Below are 15,479 nucleotides of genomic sequence, written 5' to 3'. Positions count from 1 at the left end.
GCACTGACCGTCTTAGCCTTGTTACCCATGTTTTGTTAGGGAAACTAGGGTAAACTAAATCGGAGGGAAAATATGAAACTCAGGTGGGAATATAGGGCTAAGTGATAACATATACCACTTTTCTTTCTTTATAGATGTATCCTCCCCACGAATACTAATTGTCTGCACCATGTTAACTACCTTTCTAGCATAGAAGTTATAATTACAGTTATAATCTGTGCTTCAGATCATTGGAAATTAGAAGCCTGTCAAAATTAAATGCCTAAGAATGAAATTGGAAAATTGAAGACCATTTATTTAATAATTATGACAAGATTCCATCAGTTATTGCTGAAATGATACAATGAAGCAAATTTTGAGGGAAAAAAAACAAACATAATTTATCATTCGTCTTTAAAAAACAATCCGTGTACACTTCAAGACTGATTGTTAAAGAAGCTATGCAAGATATAAGCTTATAAACTTACTTTATATCACCACTTTTAAATTTTTTTTAATGTTTATTTATTTTTGAGACAGAGACATAGAGCACAAGCAAGGGAGGGGCAAAGAGACAGGGAGACACAATTCAAAGCGGGCTCCAGGCTCTGAGCTGTCAGCACAGAGGCTGACACCAGGCTCGAACCCACAGACTGTGAGATCATGACCTGAGTTGAAGTCAGACCCCTAACCAGCAGAGCCACCTAGGCACCCCTATATCACTATTTTTTTTTTCCCCACTGAATCCCAAAAATGATCAGGTGGCTTAGATCTAAGTTGTGACAATTTAAACTGGGTGTAAACACTCTAAATATGGGTCTTCTCTGTTCTGGAAGGTCATGTCATAAATCTTCTTTCCACTGAAAGCTTATGTTTCATTGGCAAAATAAGTTACCCAAACGTCTTAAACAGGACACATGCGTTATTTGATCTGTTTATTCTCACCAGATAGAAATATTCCCCTACATTTCTTACATTAATCTGTACTTCTCATTTTGAACCAATTTATAATTTTGTCCTACATAAAACTGACCATATTGGAACAGTCTTACGTCTGAAAAAGGGTGATTGCGAAACCAGGATTAGAGTGAAACTCAAGAGTTTCTCTTCATTGTCAACGAAACAAAACAAGACCGTACACGTAAACCCTTGCATTCTGGGACTCCATCCAAAAGCTTTTGGCAATTTGGCTGTACCCACCTTCAGAAAACCCATACTTCGATTCTAGAATTTGGGTACCATGATGTACTCGGAGGATCTTAGCATTCACTAAATAATCAGGGAGGTTTAGAAATGGGTCAGTTCCATTTCCGGGTGCCTAAAATCTGTGTTTTCTTCCTCAGGCTCTTTGCTATTCACAAGAGAGAAAAGTGGAAAATTGTATATATAACTATGATTTTCATTTGATTTACCTTGCAAGAAGACACACAGCTTAAAAATATTTTGTAGCTTCAGGACTTTAATTCATCTCATATTTTCTTTAATGGTTACAGCCATTAGGAATCATAAATAAATCGGGAAGTACTCTCTGTTTTGGATTCTCTATGTCTTGTTAAGTCAAAATCATAGAGGTAACGTAAAACAGAAAGGAATTATCTATGGCCTGATAAAACTTTCACAGGTGCAGATTTTTTATAACTAAGTAACATAGTTCAATGCTAAAACCAAAACAAATATATTGATTTAGTTAGCAACTCTTTGCCTGCAAAAGAAATTAGCTCAAGATATATTATGTTAGCATGAAACTCAGTCTTCAGAGCTGGATTGGACATTAAACTTCACCAGCACCTGCTTTCTCTCACCGACCCTGCCTCTCTTATATCTGTGCGTCCGCTTTTTCTTCCTGCTTTGGAGATGATCTTTTTACTTTTTCTACTCTCCAAGGTCAATTATGGCTGATAACTCCATACTTCCTGAGTACACCTAACTACATTTCCATCTGCCTACAAGACTGGTACTTTTTCTGGGTACCAGTTTCAAATGCCAGAGAGAGAAAATCTAACTCCATCAGGGTTAAGATTTGAATCTTATTTCAATCAGCCATGATCCCGAGACATGGGTCATGAGGCAAAAGGAGTATGCTTAGGGTCGACCTCTGTCGCATGATATTCTAGAAAAGAAGATAATATGGGCAGACGCTGTCAAATAATAACAACAGTGATAATAATAAATAAGCATTCACTGTGTTCCAGAACCTAAACCTAAGTGTTTTACCAACGTTATTTCATATAAATAGCTACTGGTAAAGCACTGGACACTTGAGACTGTTTCTGTACACATTATATTGTTAATCCTAACAACCTCCCTATCAGCTACATGTTATGATTTTGATTTCATATTGAAGAAACTCTTGTTGAAAGGTAAGTGCGTTATTAAGTGACGGAGCCAGAGTTAACATTCATGTCTTCTGATTCTTGATTTAGAGCTTCTTACACTGAAAAACTGCCTCCCTTCTGCATGGTGTCAGTGATATAAAATTTTGTGAACCATGGTGGGTGATCAGACCAAGGATACCCACAGCCCTGTATTAGATACCTAATGGTATCAAGGAACTTACAAGTACAAGGAACCTTGCAATCATACTTTTTTTCTTATTTTTATTCTGTTTTTTTTTCAATTCTTTCATGTTTACTTTTTATTAGTTTTGAGAGACAGAAGGAGACAGAGTGCGAGCGGGGAAGGGACAGAGAGAGAGGGAGACACAGAATCGGAAGCAGGCTCCAGGCTCCGAGCTGTCAGCACAGAGCCCGATGTGGGGCTTGAGCTCACAAACCCTGAGATCATGACCTGAGCTGAAGTCAGACACTTATCAAACTGAGCCACCCAGGCACCCCTTTCTTCTTTTTTTTTTTTTTAATCCTTCTCTCCGTTTTCTCCCTTAGCAGATATGTCACTTATTAATGCATTTAGCTGCAAGTAATTGGTAAAACGTTAACCATAGTTAAACGAGGGGCTTACTTTTTCCTTATAATAAGATTCAGGAAGTCATTAGGCAGCAAGTTTTAGTGAGCTTCCTTCCTGCTCCACTGTCCTCAGGTTTGGGTATTCCTTCTCCTATTCCCAAATTGGATGCTGCCCCTCTAAGCCCCTCTGTCCCCATTTCAGGCAGGGAGAAGGAAGAGAAACAAAAAGAAAAATGAGGAACCTTTCTTTTTTATCCTGAGAGGTTCCCTCCACAAAGACTTTTCGCTGTATCTTATTGGCCAGAATTTTGTCACATCCCTTCCCCTAGGAGAAAGCCAGATGGGGGTGTGTTATTCTTTTTACTTTTGGTAGCAATAGCCTAGGAAGACAAGGGAGTGAGCTAACCTCTGCTGTCTGCCTTAGCGGGACTGAAGGAGTAACTCAGGGACTTGGGACCTGGAGTAACTTGGGACCACACGCCTGTAAGACCTCCGACAAAGGTTTACTTCACTTAGGCATTTCAGCATTTTCTTTGCTCAATTGAATAACTCCAGTTTCTTTTAACTCTCTTAATAAGATTGCTTTCCAGCTTTTCTCTGACCTGTAGAGCCTCTTTCATTGATTTCTTTTGAACTCGTATCTCTGCACATACCCAAGAGGGTATATACCTACATATTCCCAAGAGGACACCTGAGGACCACCGTGTTCTCTCCAAATCCCTCCTTTACATTTTATAGATGTGACTAGAGAGGTCTGGAGAGGCAAAGTTCCACAGGAACTTAGCGAACCTGAACTGCACTCCATGTCTCCTGACTCTCAGGCCTGGCTTTCCTAAGCATGACTAAATAATAAGTGTTTGTATTTAAATCAAAATTTGGGAGCAAAATAAAACCACATATATTTTTTAATTAAATATTTATTTAATAAATTATTTAAATATATATTTAAATTACAATTATTTATTTATTTACTCATTCATTCATTCATTCATTATAGGAAAAAAACTTTTGCGGTCCACACTCTATACTTTCAATTCCACAAAGTACTAGAAAGTGACTAAGAAAAGAGGAGGCATTCTTTATTCATTCAAATCAGCAGATGTTTACTGAGTCCCTGCTATGTGCTGGGCAATATAGAAGCCATGGCTTCAGCTGTGAACAAGAAAGAAGAACGTTTTGCCCTCAGTAGAGTTTAGGTACCAGATTATATTTAATGCATGCATTGATTTCCATACACTAATTCAATATATATTAAGGGCATACTCTTTGTAAACCCTAAATGGTCTGTTCTAGGGACATGATGCATAGCTTATGGTAAGAAAGACAAGATTCCTGCTCTTCCTGGACAGTGAAGCCAGAAATTATCCTCTTTTGTAGGGAAACACAATAAAGAACTCAGATACCATCCTCTCGCTACTGCTTATTAATGCAATGAAGCAAAGGCACACACGTACGCACAGATAATTAATTGACAGTATTTCTTAATCCGGGGATTGGAGCAGGTTCTAGGCTTGTTCGAATTTTTATACATACCTTTTGGCTGAATGTGAAGTTTAGTTGGATTTAAAACTGGATCTAGATTTCAGTTTAAATGCATTGGACTGAATTCTAACAACTTTGACTCTCTCTACCTTTAGTCCTTTGTTTTATTGAATTTAACTTGAATGAAATCTTTTTTTTTATTTGTCTAAGTCTATTTCTGTCCAGTAAGGAAGTTGAAATTGATTATGCCTTGACTTTGTGGGCCATCAGAGAACCATGACATTCCAGGGTATTGATTTTGTGGTGTTAAAGGGTGTCAGATATAGTGTTAAGGTGACAAGAGAGAACTGGGTTTCAGATTGTAGACCATAAGCAGTCTTGGCTTTTGCTGAGACACGACTAGCTTCTTAAAGTAATGGAAGGAATTGTAACTCTTAGGTAATTTTTATTGCAGAAACTTGGAGAGATTTAAGCCAGAATTGTGTAATCATGCACACACGGAAAAAAAAAAAGTTTCACTTGTGATACATATATACGCTGCATATCTACATATACACAATTAGGAGGATGTGTATATGTGTGTATCCAGAAAGTCTGCTCTCTGTTGAGAATATTGAGGAATATTTCAAGTCAGTATGACTGAATCTTTTAAAAACATATTTCTTCTCACATTTTGGAAGCTGCTTAATCATTATTTGGCATTTTGTTTCCGCTATGCTTTTATTTAGTCAGGTACTGTGGGATATGATGCTCATAATTCAGAAAAGCTAGAGGTCTATAGTGTAACACTTGGTGATTTTTTGTTACCCTCCGGGACAGAGAATGTCGACAAGTACATTATAATAGGTGCTACCGACATGGACTGAGGAAGAGTAACCATGGTCATCTTTCAATGTCTCATTTTCCTCTGGATTTTTTTTTTCTTTTTCAATTTAATGACCTTTAGTGAGTGCATTGAAAATAACATTTTGATTATAAGATTATTGTGTGGAAAACTCTACTGAGTTAAGTCCAAGTGTATCTGTGGAAACTAATCAGAAGTGCACCAGATTCATTGACGTAAGCCAATCCATCACAGTCATTTTTTAATTTATTTCCACATGTTCTTCCAAGTTCCCATTCTTGAGGAAGACTTTGACCTGCAAAAAAAGAATGAAATGTATTTTATAATGCATGTTGGTTCTGTTTTCTAACAACATAAGTATTTTGCTTAAGCAGATTTGCTAGGAAGTGACAGCTTTGAAAAATTGGACATAGGAGCGCCTGGAAACATTTCAGTTCCAGGCAATCTAAATAGTGCAGAGGGGAAAATGAAATACCACCGTGGTTTAAAGATGACAGTTTTGTCAAAGATTCCCTTTCACTCTTTGGCTTAAAACAAATGGAGTAAATCAAGTGTGTCTGTTCGAAACATACATGTGCACTCACGGAGGAAGCCCTTCCTAGGAGTTATTTCTTTAGAGAGAACCAATGAGAGAAGTATCTTCAAAAAATGTGTCATCAGTTGGGAAGACTATCATTTTCTTGGCCTAATGATGAGTTTGGCATGTTTTGCAATCAATGAGATTTCACAAGGACTGCCTTTAAGAAGAGAGGAAAATTTACAGGCTTAACACCATCTGAGTATAGCGTTACTTACACTATTGGAGGTTCTTCAGAAATGTAATGATATAATTATTATTTTGGTGTGTGTGTGTGTGTGCATGTGTGTGTGTGTGTGATAGAGAGCAAGCAAGTAAAACAGAGGAAGGGTTTCAATAAACCTAAGATTAGATGCTTAACTTTTTATGGATATATAAAAAATGTGATAATATTCTCTACCTGAAAAATGGTGGGCATATTTGAAAAGGTATAGCAAGTTTGACAAGGCCTATTTTTGAGAACAGTGTTATCACTGGGGCGCCTGGGTGGCTCAGTCGCTTTAAGTGTCCGGCTCTTGGTTTTGGGTCAGGTCATGATCTCACAGTTCGTGAGTTCAAGCCCTGCATCAGGCTCTGAGCTGACAATTCAGAGTATGCTCAGGATTCTCCCTCTCTCTCTCTCTCTCTCTCTCTCTCTGCCCCTCCTCTCCCCTTCCAAGATGAATAAACTTAAAAAAAAGTGATTCAGATACTTAAGCTCAAATTTTCCAGAAGTCTACACTATATAGATTATGTTTCTTTTAGGACCGTCTTAAATGAATAGCGATCACATTTTAAATTATTATTTAACCAAAGAAGCACTGTTCCTTTTCTCATATGTCCTATGCATAGTCTGTAATAGGCTTTGGGGATTATATAATAAGAAAATCGTTGGTAATTTCTGTCTTTCACATTCCACAATTACTCAGTGAACTGATTGAATGTTCACAGGTTGTTCTGTTTTTGTTCTGCTATGTAAATGAATGTATATTTCAGTTATAATTTGTTTCAACTCCCTTTTGGCAAAAGGGGTTATGTTAGGACTGTTATGTCCTGAAACCACTTTCACTTAATATGACATATTCATTAATTCCTGTTCACTGTGTGCTTAATTTGTCTCTTATCAAGGAGATAACTGGTAGTGTACTTTGTCTGGATTATTTCACCTAAATCTGTCCCATAAAAAAAGATTGATTCATTATGCTTTACACTAAAAAAAGAAAAAAAAAATCTTACAACATGATCTATTTATACATTTTACTTCATTTTAGGGCCTATCAGTTTTTCATGTTAATGGGATTGTCATTTTTATATATGGTAGGATTCTTGGTATGGTTTGGCTCTGAGCCAGAATATTACCTATCCTCTTAACTCTTTGGAAACGTTGACTTATTTTCATTGCATTAGTGCAGGCTTCATTTTATTTCATGTCCAAGATGACAAAGGTCACTTCATTAGGCACTTCGTTTGCCTTTCTTCCCTGTAGTTTTCTGGTATCTTACACTAAGTATCATAAAAAAAATGTTCTGCTTCCATTAACAAAAAGTGAGCAGAGAACAAAAAGCCAATTATTTGCAGCACATAAAATCCTTATGATAATTTGGTAGACTTTAATTAAACTAATACATCACACTGCACTTATAAGACAAAGGAGCAAAAGAGAAGCAAATAATCTTTTTTTTTTTATTCTGTTAAGAAACACCATATTGGTTTTTGATTAAGTGCTTTAAGACTTGTGACCTATTTTAAAGAGTAAGATTTACTGTCCTTTTCATACAAGGCATATTACAAAAGTTCTATATGATATGAATTGGGACCACCCTCCCCCTCCCCCCCAAAATTCTGAAAGTTAGCTATAAAACCAGCTTGGCTCGATTTTTATTAATTTCTCAGGATTTTCCAAATTCTTCAAAATAAAAAGAGATTCTGCAAATTTAGCGCGCGGAGACATGTTTGTATTACAAAGAATTTTGTTTTGGTATTGAAAGTATTTTGTTGTATGTTTTGCATTGCCGTCCATTCTTTCTTTGATGAACCCACTGTCGTTACGAATGTGAAGTGTACTGTAAATTAAAAGGTTGTCTTTTGTAGCTGATGGATCTTCTCTGCATTTCACAACTGGCGTGTGTAGTGGAATTAGAGCTACTGTGTCTTCGTTAAATAATCTCATCCCAAAATCTTTGACTTTTTTTTGAGTTGTAATTTCCATAATTTAAATAGAAATAAACCACTGAATTGGGAGTTGGGGCATTTAGTTTAATCCTAGGCCTGCAGCGTGATACTGAATATGTGTTGTCACCCCTCAAGGCATCCGTATGATCACTGGCAAAATGCAGTTTGGTAGGAGGTGATTCTAGGTGACTTCCTTATCTCTGCAATTACATTTCGTCAATAATTATTAATGCAATGTCTTTCTGTGTACTCAAAGTCAGTGTTTGATCATGATCATGGCAATCCTTACATTGGTGCCACAGTAGTTACAAAAGTATTTATGAAAACATTTCTAGAAATTCCTCACTATCGGAAAGCATACATTTTTGAAGCTGGTCAACCAGAAGTAACATTGAAAGATAATTATATGCAACTTAGAAATTCATCTGTTATTAACGAAAGGACCACACGATCACTGTACCAATTCTTAACACTTCCAACATCGCTTTCATAAGCAGGAAATTGGATGGCTGGATTTTGTAAGTTTGTCCTATCTCACATTTATTGTTTCAAGACTCAATTAACTCCCTGGACATTTTGCTTCATTCCCTTGTTAGTGGATCAAACTCTTAGTGAGTTTATACATCACCTGGAAACATTTTGACCCCCTTCTACCCCTTTCTATGGGTGTTTAAAGATCTCCCAAGTAGCTCTCAATTTTTCGGGCACACGATTGCAATTTCAGTGGCATTAAACAACAGCCAAGCTTGCTATGATTCACTTCATCTTCTCTTTAACATCTAGTCCCTGTCTGGGCAGCTTCGCGCTTTGGCACATGAATAGTAGCCACTCCCGCTTTTGTTTCCCAAGGTGGCCAATATTGCCGTCTGAAGACAATAATGAGGATGGTTAAGTTTGCATCAGTTTATATATATATATATATATTTTTAATTTTTTTTTCAACGTTTACTTATTTTTGGGACAGAGAGAGACAGAGCATGAACAGGCCAGGGGCAGAGACAGAGGGAGACACAGAATCGGAAACAGGCTCCAGGCTCTGAGCCATCAGCCCAGAGCCCGACGCGGGGCTCGAACTCACGGACCGCGAGATCATGACCTGGCTGAAGTCGGACGCTTAACCGACTGCGCCACCCAGGCGCCCCGACATCAGTTTATATTTTTATTGGGCTTTAAGAATGGAAATGCATTAGTGCTCAGCTTTGGCCAGGTGTAGTTGGAACCGTAGAGCTGGGATCCGCTTTAGTGCTTTTGCCTGTATATTGAGTTCTGTCACTCCCTGATTTAGAAAAAAAAAATGTTTCTTTAAAATATTTATCTGGAAGAAAAACGAGAAAAAATAAAATTATGAATTAAGGCACGTGTGATTTAACATTTAAGAATACGCTGTTCTAGAACAAGAATCCACAAACACTTAATGAGTTTTAACAGTTGTTTTAATTTCATACTCTAGCTTTTGACAGGTAACTTAATTTGTGTATTTCTTTTTTTTTTTTTTTTCTTTTCAATGAACTAAGGGATTTTATTTCCTTATTTACATTTGATCCTATGAATGAACCTTTCATCTAAAGTTTGGAATACACAAATTATATTTATTTTAATGCAGTTAATTTGCATTTACAGTCAGAGGTTTAGTTATTGAGTTAAAAATTACCTGAATTGTCATTTTCTTTAGTGGGTAAAGTCAAGCATAGTCTTCATTCTTTTATCAGATGGTATAACTATTTTTAAAATGCTAGCATGAGGCTTTTATAAAGAAGACATCTTTGCAGGCAATATACATTGGCTTTTCCTCCCTGAGACCTTTTGCCACTCACAATTCACCCTAATTTCTATTTACTTATTTATTCATTTAAAATTTATTTTACTTTGAGAGAGTGAGAGCAAGTGCAAGTGGGGGAGGTGCAGAGAGAGAGAATTCCAAGCGGGCTCAGCACTGCCAGCACAGAGCCCAGTTTGGGGCTCAAACCCACAAACTGTGAGATTACAATCTGAGCTGAAATCAAGAGTCGGACGTTTAATTGACTGAATCACCCAGGCACCCCTGTTTATATATTTTTTAATTACGTTTTTTCTTTTTTGATTACTGAAGTAGTACACCATTGTTATAACAATTTAAGTATAGAAATGGGTGTCTTAGAATGTAGAAGTCTGCTATAACTCCACCTCCAAAAGACAATCAGTGTTTTAAAAAAATAAGTATATTTCTATATTGGCTTTAGAAAATGTTAATACAATCGACCCGTGACCAACATGGGTTTAAACCGTGTGGATTCACTTACAGGCGAGTTTTGCAGGACAGCAGGATAAATGTATTTTCTCTTCCTTACAATTTTTTTTTTGTCTGTGTATTTCTAATTTAGGATGGGCCAGAGGGTTTTGTTATTGTTTTTGTAATTATTCCATTGGTTCTTTCTACATGAAGACTTGCTCTAAGGAGAGAAAGTAGAGAAAGTACGTCATGATTGAGTTGAGTGGAATTATAGAAATGTCTGGTTTAGGTTGGGGAATCAGCTCACTGTCTCCCGGCCTCACCTTGTATCTGCCTCATGGTTTTGCCTCTTCTTGTGCAGTTTCCCCTCATTTCCATAGATCTTAAGCTTACCCTTCCTCTAAGACTCAACTTAGATCCCATTAGTCACCAAGCACACAGCCTACGACCCTCACCATAGTCTCTTCTCACTCTTTGGAGTTCTCCTAGTTTCACCTACTTGGTTCTTCTCCTTTCCTCCCCACTGTTAGTAGTCTTTTATACGTGTGTGTTTGTATATCTCTTCAAAAGATAAATAAAAACTTCCACAGAACCAAGACTCGTTGATGTTGCTTTGTATTTCTCTCCATGTCTTCTGCAATGCTTCTTACATGATTGGGCTCTATCACCTTTGTCATTCTTCCTAACTCTGAGATTCCATGATTGTAACAGTCAGTCTGTCAATAAATATTGATTGCTTGGCTGTCCAACCTAAGGCATTCTTTTGTTAGGGCCTAAATCATTCATTTTTTTTTTTTTTTTAAGTCAGGGCACAGTACTTATGATGAGGAATTGGTATGATATTATCTATTTCCTTTCCTTCCATGGCCAGTTCAGTGGTTGACTTACAATCTAAAAGGCTTCTTTTCTTAAGCACCTAGTTCAAACAGTGCTAGCAAATGGTCTGTGTGTGTGTGTGTGTGTGTGTGTGTGTGCACTTTCACATGTAAATGAGGCCTCCCTGTCTTTGATTGGATAGAATTTGCCTTATTTGTCTTTTTCTGTTTTTGGCAATGTAGACAACTTTTGTGTATGTTGAACTTTGTTATGTGTTCATAAATTTAAACAATTATGATAGAATCCTGAGTATGATAAATACATACTTTAGGAAACTTGCCTAAGTTTGTTTATTATGCCTTAAAACATGGCAAAAATGGAGACATTTGCAGTTATAACTTCTCTGTTTATTTTTAAAAGATTCAAAGTCCAATAAAAAATAATCATGAAAAAAGATAATGCAGGGAAAAACATTTGGCCAGAAGCCAAAAGTCATGTTTTGGGACCCTGATTCTTTTTTGTGCGATGCTCTGTAAGAAGATTAAGCTCTCTGAGCTTCAATTCTTTCATATGTAAAATGAACAAAATTGTAGTTTCCACTTCACAAGGGATTTGCGAGGTAAAATTATTAAAGTGTTATTTTGTAATAAACATCTATACAGGTGTGGCAGTAACTAATAATTATTATAATTTATGGTTTGGGATGCATCACTTAAAAAAAAGGAAGTAGGGTGGCTCAGTTCATGGAGCGTCTGACTCTTGATTTTGGCTCAGGTCGTGATCTCACAGTTTGTGAGTTCGAGCCCCATGACAGGCTCTGTGCTGACAGTGCAGAATCTGCTTGGGATTCTCTCTCTCTCTCTCTCTCTCTCTCTCTGTCCCTCCCCTGCTTGCAGGCTCTTTCTGTCTCTTTCTCTTAAAAATAAACATTTTTAAAAAGTAAATAAAAAAAATAAAAATAAAAAGGAAGTAAAAGATGAAAATACCACCCCGAATTGTCCTCCTTATAGTCTTTCATTCACCAAACCCCATGTTTGTCTGATGTCTCATTTTACACTTCAGATGATTTTCCAATATTTTAAAAAAAGTAACAGATAAACTTTCAGTATTGATAGGTGACTCTGCCCTGGTTTAGCTTCTGTATTATACGTTTATGCTCTAAAATATGAACATCAATTTCCTGTTCCTGGATTGTAGAAATTACCATCAATTTAATTTTCTGTGCTATGGAAAAATATCTGCTTTTCATATGACACCTTTTCCTTTTCTCTAGATTTGAGTGTCAGTGAAGGACAAAATAATGAATATTCATAGATCTTTTACATATTGCCAATTATATGAAAACACATTCAACAGATACTTGTACCTAATCTACACCAATTACATAGGTGCATGATTTAGGTTTGAAGCATACCTAATAAAAATAAGTAGAAAAATAGACACATATTCCTTTCAAAATAAATATTTCTTTTTAAAAAAAAATTTTATTTATTGAGAGAGAGAGAGAGAGAGAGAGAGAGTGGGGGTGGAGTGCAGAGAGAGGGAGAGAGAGAATCTCAAGCAGGCTCCACACTGTCAGCACAGAGCCTGATGTGGGACTCGATCTCAGGAACTGTGAGATCATGACCTGAGCTGAAACCAAGAGTGGGACGCTTAACTGACTGAGCCACCCAGGTGCCCCCCAGATATATATTTCTTAATTTATGGTTTTAAAATGTTTGTTGTTGTTTTTAGACTTAATAAGGACATTTCTTGAAAAACATTTCTTTAACATTTATTTATGAGAGAGAAAGAAAGACAGAGTATGAGCGGGGAAAGGGCAGAAAGAGAGAGGGAGACACAGAATCCAAAGCAGGCTCCAGGCTCCGAACTGTCAGCACAGAGCCTGGCACAGGGCTCAAACTCGAGGACCAGGAGATCATGACCTAAGCTGAAGTTGGAGGCTTAACTGACTGAGTCACCCAGGTGCCCCAACCAATATAAGGACATTTCTGTTCCTATGTGTGAATGATCAGCATATTCTTGTACCTGAATCTGAATCCTATTCTTACTGTCTCCATCATTCACTTTCCTTCTCTTAGCACTACTCACCAGCTATTGGGAAGTCTGGAAAAGAAGAACTTAGGTTTTATAAGTTAACTTTTTTTTTTTTTTAATTTTTTTTCAACGTTTATTTATTTTTGGGACAAAGAGAGACAGAGCATGAATGGGGGAGGGGCAGAGAGAGAGGGAGACACAGAATCGGAAACAGGCTCCAGGCTCTGAGCCATCAGCCCAGAGCCCGACGCGGGGCTCGAACTCACGGACCGCGAGATCGTGACCTGGCTGAAGTCGGACGCTTAACCGACTGCGCCACCCAGGCGCCCCATAAGTTAACTTTTTATGGATAAATTTCATTAATTAAATTCCCAGCCTATTTCAGTCTCTTTGGTCAGGAAATGGAAACTGAGTGAGATATAGAGATGGTCTTGTAGAACATGTTCCAGAATGACTTGGTTTCATCTCGTTCTGTGTGTGTGTGTGAGAGAGAGAGAGAGAGAGAGAAAGAGAGAGAGAGACAGAGAGACAGAGAGGCAGAGAGAGACAGAGAGAAAGATACAGAGAGACAGAGAGAGACATATTGACTGAGATTTAGAACAAATTGAGGAGCAAGGCTGAGAGGCAAAGACAAAGGCTTGTCTATACAACTTCAACTGAATTGGACCTGACTGAAAGATTGGTTTGGTTGGATTTACCAGAGCCTATCTCCTCAGTGGCAGTGATCTGAAAATTGCTTCCAGGGCCATTTTAATTAGCTGATTCAGATCAAAACAAACACATCCTGGTGACCTCCATTTTTACCCTGGCCCTCGCCAATGACAGTTTTCAAAGCGGTGATTCCTAAGTAGTTCTCCATGAACTCAATAAGCTATCTGAGGTGTGCACTTTTGCTTTTAAACATTAATCTTTAATGCAAAGGGAAGAATCCATTTTTCTTGGCTTCAGTGACAGGTGAATGTTAGTGCACAGATGCATTTGTGCAGGGGCTCAAAACTTAAAACCACAAAAACACGAAACCTGCTCATCCATAGTTAATTTATGAAATGAAATTTAGGAATGACGTTATGAAATGGAGTGTCATTCTTCAATATCATTTTAATATGGAGATTTCATTGGGCTCCATGGCAGTATGGTGAATTTATTACTTCGATGCATTTTATTTCTTGGGTGTGCTTTTAAGTTAAAAGTACGTCAGGTCTTGTAAATAGAAAATGAAACATTTGATGCCTCTGATTTCCTATGTTTGTTGTGATTATTTTAATTGTTTACTCATTTATTAAAAACCTTGTGGGCAATTTTGCATAGTGTATTTCCTTAGAGAAAAGAGTGACGATTATATGGGATAGATTAAAAAGAGATGGTAGTGAAATTTTAGAAATTTTAGACACATAATTTAAGACACAATTACAGAGGGGAGAAAAGGGGGAGAAATAATATGCTATTAAAATAAAAAAGTATTTACTGCAATTCAAGAAAGATCTGTGCCATAATCTATCATACGACAAATAATCGAAAGTCAAAGATAGCCATATGACTTCAAAATATCGGGATGAGGCAATAGTAATACTGTGCTATGACAAATAATATGATTTCCTTCATTGGTTATTCTCAAACATGCGTTCATTCATTAAATCAATTTTCACTGAAGGCCGACCAGGTGCCAACACGGAAACTGTAGCAATAAACAGAATGGACATGACATTTGCCTTCAGGGAGCTCATTGTAGCCTCGTACGGGATGTCAGGCTTAAATGAGTAACTTCACAAGAGTAGTTAAATATTTGATAAAGTCTATGGCAACGTATCACATACAGTAAGAGCCCATAACAGGAAGGTCTAATGTCTTGGCATGCATTACAGCTATATTGTTGCAGTTGATTTGGGAATAGGAAAACAATATCTGAAACTTGCAAATGTTGAGCTTTCACTTGTGTCCAGGCAGTTTTGAAATGAAATGTGCAGTCATATAGTTTGTGTAAAATAAGACAAACTATGTTCATCTTAAACGTACAATTTAAATTAGGAAGATGCACTTATCAGTGATGCCTTCATAGATGCAAGCTGCTTGTGTAATAGGACAAAATTTCCCAAGTTATGGTAATGGTTAGAGCTGCTTCAGAAAGAAAGAAAACATTCTTTTTATTTCTAGGAAAAGATAACAACTAATTCAAAAATTAAGACATTTTAAAGCTGCTTAAATTTATACAGCTAATATTGATAATCTGTGATTAGAGCAATGCTTAAACATTTTCTGTCCTTGAATATGAATAATTAATTTCAACATTAGACATTACTTGTTTTTTTTTTTACACCAATTACTTTCAAAAATGAATTGGTCAATTATTCAGTGGTATAAATCATTTACTTCTTTTCTAACTTCGATTCTCGTGTGCTGACGCATCGTTACTTTGGAAATTGAGTGGAATATTTATTTCTCTTTTCTGATTCTAATTCTTAAAGATAAATACTTCTGGTAGTG

The 15,479-nt window shown here is 36.9% G+C and overlaps 1 protein-coding gene across 3 annotated transcripts in view; it reads left to right on the top strand.

The window, feature by feature from the left end:
* The window catches only part of PCDH7 (protocadherin 7), a 424,945-nt gene that overhangs the window by 49,381 nt on the left and 360,085 nt on the right, over positions 1–15,479 (top strand). The gene's annotated exons all lie outside the window — the stretch shown is intronic.

Source organism: Herpailurus yagouaroundi, unplaced genomic scaffold (assembly GCF_014898765.1).
Source record: "Herpailurus yagouaroundi ecotype Mexico unplaced genomic scaffold, PumYag 28, whole genome shotgun sequence".
In the NCBI taxonomy this organism is placed as follows: domain Eukaryota; kingdom Metazoa; phylum Chordata; class Mammalia; order Carnivora; family Felidae; genus Herpailurus; species Herpailurus yagouaroundi.
Note: the sequence above shows the minus strand (reverse complement) of the source record. Positions and strands in the feature narration are given on the sequence as shown.